This window comes from Carassius auratus, unplaced genomic scaffold, assembly GCF_003368295.1.
Source record: "Carassius auratus strain Wakin unplaced genomic scaffold, ASM336829v1 scaf_tig00011152, whole genome shotgun sequence".
NCBI classification, from domain to species: domain Eukaryota; kingdom Metazoa; phylum Chordata; class Actinopteri; order Cypriniformes; family Cyprinidae; genus Carassius; species Carassius auratus.
Window position 1 is genome coordinate 32,662 of NW_020524174.1, and position 10,887 is coordinate 43,548.

Here is a 10,887-nt window from a genome sequence, read left to right on the forward strand (position 1 = left end):
AATGCATCTCAAACCCTGTTGCACACCGATGCACACCGTTTCCAGGAAACGTGACGTTCAATCCGGAAACCGTAGCAAAACGTTGCGCACTGTTTTGAACTTGAACATGCCCCAGATCTTGAGAGATTTGATGAATTCAAGGCTGTGGCTGAAGCCATTTGTAGTCCTTGTGTTTCTCTTTCCTTTAGTGATTCTGTTTGTTAATAGCAGGTGTTCATCACTAATGCTCAATCATCAATTAATCACAGAATTATCTCATTAACTTCACTAATTCAGTATTACTCAAACACTCTGTAGTGTGTACACATTATAAGTGTTCACTTAAAACTCAGGATTTTGTTGTGGGGTTTAAAGGGTTAAAGTTTTAAGATGAAGAAAAAACAGCATTAAACATAATTTAACAGTAATAAACTGTAATTAATTCACAGGAAACAAACTGTAGAAAAACAGTTATTTACTGGCACCCCTGCTGCCAGTAAATAACTGTTTTTCTACAGTTTGTTGCTGTAAATTAATGGTTACTAGCAAAAAAAAAAAAAATCTACAGTTTGTTGCCGTTAAGTCAAGGAAAAACAGTAATATACTGTAAAATGTAAATGTCAGATTTACCAAATGTAAAAAAAGTTAATTTAACTAAAATATTTGTGAACATCCATACAATAAAAATTATGCAAAGTCATACACTGATAATGACAGTAAATATGGAACTCAACTGTATTAATGTGTGTTTGCACAAGAGAGATCTGTTTGTTTAATGTAGTTTTGTTGTTCACCATTGTGCTGGAGAGTAGAGCCTGTGCTTCAGTCAATGATGAGCCAGACATTCTAATATTTTGCTGCTTTATATAAAGACAGTAAATTTGGATTCTCCTGATACAGTGGTGACCTCTGTGTTAAGTATTTCAGCACATACATGTGAGCTGCAGTGATTTGAGTAAACGTCATGCATTAAGTTCCTTTACTATTACACTTTAAGTGTTTGCAGTTTTATATTAAGAAATATTCCTACTCAGTGGACTCAAATGAAAGAAGTTCATAGTACTAATATCGTAGGAATGCTAGTTTTTGAAGCAGTGGGAGTGGAGTTAATTCCCATGGTAGAATTTACTGTAAAATACTGTAAAAAAAATTAAGAGTGGTAAATTAATGGTTGAGAGTTGTAAATTGACAGTACTTTACTGGCACCCCTGCTGCCAGTAAATTACTGTTATTTAACGGCACAATTTTTTACAGTGTGTACAATGGAAACTTTAATGTAACAGAAACTCAAATGTTACAATGTCAAACATAACTGAAGATTAAACAATAATAGATGCTTCCCTTCACTCAAAAACATAAAATAGCATTTAATTTCAAAATGTACTCTCCATATCCAGCCGTATGCAAAGCATACTGGGAACTAACAATCACCTCTAAAATAAAACTGCAAAATTTAGCTAATTTTCTTAAAATAAATAGGTAGCCTCCTTTCTTTAATTATTTTAGTTTAATCAGTTCCCCAATTCAAGCACCAAAACTGCCTAAGTCTCCTTAAATAAAATGAGGAAAACACATCTCTTGGTTTCATTAGTAAAAAGTCCTCAACATTTACTATGCGACACTGAATCACACTTTCTTTAATGAAATCCATACATTATTTTTGATTATCATCTTATTTTGTTTATGAAATTTTTTTTTTACAGTATAGTGGGTGCAGGACACTAGTTCATTTATATAAGTGAGCATAGTAAAATAAAGTTAGCTGTGATATATTACACTCAAAAATCCTTCATTGGATCACAGTGGACTACAAAAAAAAAAAAAAAAAAAAAGATACATAAAAATAATGAAAATAATAATAACACACACACACACACACACACATGTAATTTATAATTATATAATTATATTATGTTGAAAGTCAGACAACAAAATATGTAGCTAAAATAAATTGATTCCAACCACTTTCCTTAAACATTTTGTAAATTCAGTGATTTTTTAATTGTATTTTATTTATTTTTATTATTATTGCATCAGTAAAGCTGATAAAAATAAATAAATTGGACCAAAAACTATTGACCTGACCATACTTTGCTTAAGTGTTTTTTACTTTATTTTATTTTTTTGCTAATGCAAACTTTTTACACCACAGACTGAACAAAATTAAGCAAAATTAGTTGACCTAAATTGATATTATCTAACTGTGTACATAATTTAACAGCTGACAGCTCTTCAACCTAATTCATCATTACATACCTTTCTATTAAAGCTATCTGACATTATCAAGATGAATTTATTCTGACACAGTTATTTAAATATTTTATGACCATTTTCGAAACTATATTGAATAAACTGTGATAATGTGCGAAATGTTGAAGGTTTCTGAATACATTTTGGTTTGGCTATATATTATTGCTTGAAACACTGCTTTCACAAAGACCTCTCTGAAGACTCAGTAAGTGCCTTATATGTGCCTTATAAGTGAAAATACCCCCCCCCCCTAGTTTAAAACAGTTATTCCAGAGAGATCTGTAAATCAAAGAACTTTCTGAAATCACTGACATTCCCTGATAATTAGCAAACACTCTGTGTTTGGAGTAAAGAAAAAAGGAGGGAAAAAATCTCAGGGGAAATAATGAGGCAAACACTCTTTATCATAATGTGCATAAACTGTTCTGTCACCTGAGAATCATTGCTGATGATGGCAGGGCTCCCTACCCACTGTATAATTGGGTCACCTTAGAGCAGAAACTCTCCTTTGATCTCATGTTTAGCTTCAAATGAGTCCCTGAGAGCAGGAAGAAAGAGCACAACACACATGGAAGTATTATTACCAAACTTTCATGAGATATGAGTGCTTTGTTTCTGTGCTATCTGGACAGGGTCGTGAAATATTACAAGTCACTGTTAAAGGGTGCTTGAAAATGTGTTAATGTTAGCAAAAACACACCGATTTTTTTTATTTGTTTAATTGGATAGTGTTTTTGCTAGTAATACTTAAAGATGAAAGTCTGATTATAGTGGTCAAATTTATGTTGAGGTAAATTCTTAAGGGTCAGTGTTGTTCTGTATCCTTATTGGCTTTCATTGTTTCAGAATATGTTTCTTTTGTGGTCCCTTTAGTTGAAACCAAGTATTTCGTGTTTGGAACGACATGAGTAAATGATGGTAGAATTTTCACTTCTGGTTTAACTTTAAGCATCAAGGCAGCTTTTTTATTTATTTATTTTTTTTTTATTATTATTCCTGTGGGAATTAAAGTAGCATTAAGTGTTTTTTTTTAAAAAACTCTTTTGACCACAACATCAGCCAGAGTCCCAAAACACACTTTTAGCCAATCAGCAGTAAGGGGGCGTGTCGTGCAATGATAGAGAGAGTGCTCAGATTGAGTGTACAGAAGTATATTAATAGATCGGCTATAGATAGAGACGGCAGATAAAAAGGAGCAAAATATCAGGCAAGCAAAATAATAAAAATAAGGGTTACGATTAGCAAGAGGTAGGGCCCACGGAAATATCGGAACAGGAGAACTCAAGAAGCAGGAAGGCCTGGAATTGGACTCTGAGGTTGTGTTGTTTTTTCTTCTTGATTGAAGAGTAAAGTTAATTTTGCTTTCGTTTGACACAACTTATAAATTACTGAATATACTACTGTGTCGTCTTCACTTGTTTCTGCAATCACCATGGTTGTGTTCAAATACTTGTGGGGCGGAGATATCAAAAGAGGGATGAGGTGTTTTCAGGGTATAGTCGTGTTTGTTTTGGTGCTTTCAAATATCAACATCATTTGGCAAAATTCACTTAGTGCACCTTTAAGCAATAACATAGGGTTAAAGCGTCATGTTTTTAACCCCTGTGAGGCTCATGTCTTTTAATTTGTCTTTTTTTTTTTTTTTTTTTTTTTTTGCACAGGCATAGGCAATAGCTGAAAATATTCATCTTCAGTAGTCTTTTCCTTTTCTGCTCTCTCTCTCTCTTTCTATGTGTGTTAGGCATGCATTGGCAACACGGCAAAAACTAACTTAGCCATGTGTTAAATTGTGTCTTGGAGGAAATGAATAAATAAAATTGAGAAACTAATTCTTTGACAGCGCACATCTGTTATGCGTGAGCGTCATATAGACTGTTCTGCCAATGGATCTCCTTCAACCAGGTCATTGGCTGACCAGCAGATCTCACAGACTCATGCATTTGCTATTCTTTATTGGTGTTCTTGTGTTAACGTTGAACTGTGTGATTTCTGCACCTCTAGGGACACTGAATGGAGTAACTGAATTGAACAGGTTTAACAAAAAGCACTTCTGCTTGCCTTAAGGTTACTCTAAATAAAACTCAAGAAAACAAACTTAAAATATTTGTGAAACATTAAAACTTTGGCCCTGTGTGAGATATTGTTATTTATCCCTATGTATATTCTGCAGTAGAGTTGGGTCCGAGTCCACCTTTGTCGAGTACGAGTCAAGACCAAGTCCTCAAACATCAAGTCCAAGTCCGAGTCCGAGACCAAAAGGGTCCGAGTTGGACTCAAGTCCGAGTCCTTAAAGGCCGAGTCCGAGTCGAGTCCGCCCGAGTCCAGAAAGTAATTAAATTAAAAAAAGATTATAAATTGGTATTGTGAATTTTTACATTCTATTAATATTTCAACCTTTCAACCCATTAAACCAATGGCAATATAAAAATGTAATAAAAAAAATACCACTGTTACATCTAGTCATTGCAATTGAACATTTTTATTTTATGTCAACAGAACTAGTTTCCTATCAAAAAAGGTTTCAAAGGTTTTATTGTATTACAAGTGCATGAAAATACAAATGAACTTGTTTTATTATTGTATCACACTATATTGTCCTCCAGTTAAAGCTGACATTTCAATTATTCACTGCCTTTCCCACACATTTGACAGAGGTAAAGTGCAGCCAATGAGGAGATCCTTAATGATGGCATTATGAATTTCTTGTTGTCTTGAAAACCTTGCATCATAAAGTTGCACTGCTTGTTTGGTCAATTCTGGTCTTGCAAATCTTGCAATGCTGAGCTGTGCAGCATCTGTTGGTTGCTGCTGCTGTCTTTGGTACTCGGTTGCATCGGTTTTTGGATCACCAGTACACTGAACCGAAAACCTGTTTCTTTCGGACACGTCCGATTTGAGAACCGATGAACTGATGATACTGCGCATGCGTGAAATTTTTCAAGTATTTTGTTAAACATCGGAAAGTGTGCTAAAATAACTAAATTATATATATATATATATATATATACATACATACATATATATATATATATATATATATATATATATATATATATATATACACATACATACATATATATATATATATATATATATATATACACACATATATATATACACACACACATATACTGTATATATATATATATATATATATATATATATATATATATATATATATATATATATATATATATATATAATTTTTATTTATTTATTTTTTAATGCCTGTTTCTAACCGGTATATTGTAGATTATGTATGGGCCAAAGGGGTTTTCAGGGAAGTTGGACAATAATTAAATATCTAAAGACTCTATGTTTAGGAATAATAGGATGATTTATGAAATATCAGTACTGTATTTATAGTTAATGATGACACATTCACAAATTGAGTTTGTAGTAAACAGAACATGAACACGAGTAGAGCAGCTGATGAAACTGAACTGCAGCACGTGCTGGTTAGAGCGATTCTCGTTCTCGAGTCAAGAACCGGTTGCATCGGTTTTCAGATCATCGGTACACTGAACCGAAAACCGTTTCTTTCGGACGGGTCCGATTCGAGAACCGAGGAGCTGATGATACTGCGCATGTGTGATTCAGCGTAAAGCCGACTGACTCATAGCGCGTCTGAACCGAACTGATTCTTTTGGTGATTGATTCTGAACTGATTCTGTGCTAATATGAGCACGGGTAAACCGAGGGCTTGAATGAAGGGCAATCTGGCGAAACGTAAATTCATGTAATAACAAATACACCGCAATGGATTATGTATAGTAAGTGGATCATGGTTTCTGCGCTGATGACACCTAATTTATTTACTTTATATCTTCAAGACTTAAATCCTTGTGTGCACATTATTGCTGTTACTGTATTTGGGTGTGTTGTTACAAAACTTAATTGTAAACTTTTCATGATTATGAGGTTTTTAACTGACTGATGTTATGATTAGTGACTTTATATATTTGAATGTTTGGTAGACTTGACGCCATTACGTCATCACCAATGACGTAAAAGAACCGGTGAACCGTTTTTTTTTTTCAACCGGTTTATTGAATCGAACCATCCGAAAGAACCTTGTTCGCGGAAAAGAATCGAATTTCCCATCACTAATCCACATTGATATCCAGTGAGTGATGCGTGTGTTTCGTCTGCAAGCATGAGATGATATGCTACTGCTGCCTGCCGGTGTGGTGCAGTAAAATGACAGAAGGGGAGACATTAATTAATTTCTCATCTCAGTTTTATGCTGGTTTTATTGTTACACATGACGCGGACTCGACTGTACTCGGAATATTTTCCGAGTCCAAAATGTTCAAGTCCGTGTCAAGTCCGAGTACAAATTCACCCGAGTGCGTGACAAGTCCGAGTTCATTCAAAATTGGACTCGAGTCCGGACTCGAGTCCGAGTCCAAGTTCGAGTACCCCAACTCTATTCTGCAGTTTCTTTAGTTTTGATTTACACAGTACTCGAATCACTTTGCTCCATCAACAGTACAGTGCAGTTTCTTTTAAGATAAGAATCACATCACAATTCCACACATCGCAATTGTGTGAGTGTCTTTAATGTCATTTGGGTTTGTATTAAAATGTGCATCCCAAATGCTGTGCTGCTTAAAAATAGACACCAGACGTTAATTTCTCATTTCTTTAATTGCTTATTAATTTTTGAACAATACAGGTGCATCTCAATAAATTAGGATCTTGTGTAAAAGTTAATTTATTTCAGTAATTCAACACAAAATTGTGAAACTTGTATATTAAATAAGTTCAATGCACACAGAATGAAGTAGTCTTTGGTTCTTTTAATTGTGATGATTTTGGCTCACATTTAACAAAAAAACACCAATTTTCAATCTCAAACAAATTAGAATATGGTGACATGCCAATCAGCTAATCAACTCAAACACCTGCAATGGTTTCCTGAGCCTTCAAAATGGTCTCTCAGTTTGGTTCACTAGGCTACACAATCATTGGGAAGACTGCTGATCTCCACTCCTGAACCACAGACAACATCAGAGGTGTCTTATGCTTAGGCTAAGGAGAAGAAGAACTGGACTGTTGCCCATTAGTCCAAAGACTTCTTTTCAGATGAGAGCAAGTTTTGGACTTCATTTGGGAAACCAAGGTCCTAGAGTCTGGAAGAAGGGTGGAGAAGCTGATAGCCCAAGTTGTTTGGAGTCCAGTGTTACGTTTCCACAGTCTGTGATGATTCGGGGTGCAATGTCATCTGCTGGTGTTGGTCCATTTTTTTCAAACTGATCACCTCCATGCCACACTGAATTAAGGCAGTAATTAAAGCAAAAGTAGCCTACCACCCTACCAAGTATTGAGTACATGTACAGTAATTGAACAAACATTCCATAAGGCTAACAACTCACTAAAAGTGTGTGTGTGTGTATGTGAGCTTGTTTATGTGGTTAATGAGGACACAAATTTGTATAATGACATAGGCATGACACAGGTATTACAATGAGGAGGTGGTTTATGAAGACATTTTTAGTGCCCCCATAATTCAAAACGCTTAGAAATCATACAGAATTAGTTATTTTGAAAATCCAAAAATGCACAAAGTTTCCTGTGAGGGTTAGGTTTAGCTGTAGGGTTGGGGTAGGGCAATAGAAAATACAGTTTGTACAGAATAAAACCCATTACGCCTATGGAGAGTCCCCTTAGACCACATATACCAATATATATGTGTGTGTGTGTGTGTGTGTGTGTGTGTGTGTGTGTGTGTGTGTGTGTGTGTGTGTGTGTGTAATGTCCTGCTGACCTTCGATATTTTCCCGTTGATTTGTTTACAAACAAGTCAAAATTAAACATCGGGTTTTCAAAATGATTTAAACTAAAAGATGGTGCTGTGCTAACTATATTAAAACTAACTGAGATGTCGCAACACAAGTGTGAGTAACTCTTTCCATTGCATAGTCACTGTTGGTTTGTCTTTTTTTTTTTTTTTTTACAGATTGTTTGATGTGTTTTGAGTAATTTATGATTTTTTTTTTTCACCTAAATCGCAGCCACGTCCATCTATGAGGAATGTACACTGTGACAAACATACACAACTGTTAGCCAATCATAGCAGTCAGCTGATATTAAGGGGGGGGGGGGTGAAATGCTATTTCATGCATACTGAGTTTTTTTTTTACACTGTTAAAGAGTTGGATTCCCATGCAAAACATGGACAAAGTTTCAAAAATTAAGTTGTACGTTTGAAAAACAAAAATACCTCTTCCGGTTTGTCACAAGTTTCGGAAAGTTTTTTTAGAGTATGGGTCTGTGTGAAGTTAGATGGAGCGGAATTTCCTTCTTTGGGTCCTAAGGGCACTTCTGCCGGAAGAGCGCGCGCTCCCGTAGAGCAGAGCAGAGACATGCACTGATCAGAGCGAGAGACCGAATTGTCACAAAATAAGTGTGTTTTTGGTTGATAGGGCAAGACAACCCTGCACAGATAACCAAAAAATTTAAAAAAACAGCATTAAGGGACCAGTGGATGGAGTTTATTTTTACAGATCATCAACTGAGTTGTGCAAGTGTTTTTGTTTGTTCCCTGCATTTCGAAGATGCCTGTTTTACAAACAAGGCTCAGTTTGACGCCGGATTTGCATATTGTTTATTTCTTAAGGATAATGCAGTCCCAACGAAAAAGGGTCACGATTGTGTGCTGGAACCGCAGGCGGTGAGTAAAACTGCTTCAAATATGTTGTTAGCTTAGCTATCAGCGCGTAAGCACTTCAAGTAAACAACATGCGATGTTGTCATCAAACTGCACTTTCCACATGTACAGCTTAAAAAAAAAAAAGACGACATAAAATGGAACTTCAACCGCTAAGCAAATATATACAGTTTCAGTTCATACCACATAGAGACGTCGTTGCTGATGCTGCTCTTGTTAAATTTCAGCCTCTGGATCTGATTTTGGATCATAAATATACGCTGAATCAGACTGTTAGCCATGGTTTGTTTTGGATGATGTTTTTTTCCCTCACGATAATGTCACAGCTTCCACATGCTCTCAACGCAAAAGCCTACTGGCGCTTGTGATTCTTTAGCTCCGCCCACACGTCACGCCTCCAGACGCTCGTGTTTTTTTCCGGGAAAAATCAGTACAGACTATCTTTCTCTTATGAGTATAATAAAACTAAAGACTTTTTGAAGTTATGAAGGATGCAGTACTACTCTATAGCCCCCCCCCCCTTTAAGTATAAAAATACAAGACTGTGTAAATGTATCCAGCATGAATGACTCAATGTAAGAAAATTAAGCTCTTAACTTCATGCAAATTAATGCAATTATTTTATTGTTTTGTAGCTAACCAACAATACAATGGCATCTATAGTATGTTTAAAATGAAGTTCCATATATAGCACTTCAAAGATTATTTTACCAATTAAAAGTGCTCCCTTTGAAGGTAGAAAGAGTTTCTGGAGGTCTGCTTAACTGGTCATAATGGTGTGGCCAGCGATATTGAGCAGCCTGTGTTATTGTGCTAGTAAATGGAGCTCCTTCTGTTTAAAGCAATCATTTCCATTCATTCCTATCATCCCCCTGTGTAGAATTACTCAGCTCCACCACATACTGATGGAGTAAACTAAAAACACCATTAATCAAGGTGCTGCTCTGTTTGAAGTTCTGCACTCCTGTATTTCCACTTTACTCATACTGGTGTGGATCAGTTCTTTATTTACCTCAAGCATGACTCAGGATCCCTTTGTGCTTCTCTGCGGCACCCACACGAATAAGCAGTCGTTTTCAGGATCTGATGGACTTTAAATGTGCAGTAGAGTCTTTTCGTAATCATGCACAGTCAGTGGTCTCACAATGGTTTCATAAAAAATAGTCTATAGAATTCACATAAAGTAATTTGTATTTTGCCTATAAGCGGATTATCGTCTGTATCCAGGTTTTGCTGATATTTAGGATTAAGGCCAACATGTTGGATGGTAAGTTGCAAACACAACGTTCTTACCATTGAGGAACAGGCTGAGTCTGAAAAGAGTGTCTTCACTTTACCAAAAAGCGCAAATTCTGTCATCATCATGTTATTTTAAACTTCTATTAGTCTCTTTTTTTTCTGTGGAACACAAAAGGAGAAATGTTTTTTAGTTCAATTGCAATTAATGAGGGCTAGAGCATTCGAGATGTTAAACGTGTTGGATTTGTGTTTGTCCTGTTCTAAATGAAAAAAAAATCACTCTGAACTTTTTAGATCTGTGTTCTCTTGAAGTACAAACCGCTGTTCCTGATCATGTGTAACAGAGACATTTCATCCTGATTCTTTTGATGGTTGCAGGAAGCAGGAAGACTCTTTCTTATCTCTAATACCAGGCGGAGAGAGATTTTTTTGCCATCATCTCCTTTTGGTCTTGAGACTGAATGATTTGAAGTGATGTGCAGATTTTGTTAGTTCAGATAATATAGCTTACAGGATTTGGGGATGTCTGTATTATACTTTGTAAGCCCTGATGTTGGACAAAAATGTCTGTCAGTCTGTGCAGCACAAAACTAGATTATTTGTCTTAGTTTGTTCAGTTGTTTTGATTAATATGAATGAAGTAGATTAATGAACCCTTGTGAAAAACAATTATATAAATACAAATGTACTCTATAAATGCTTGTCAGTACATGCAACTGAAAAACTATGCAAACTTGAACTATATT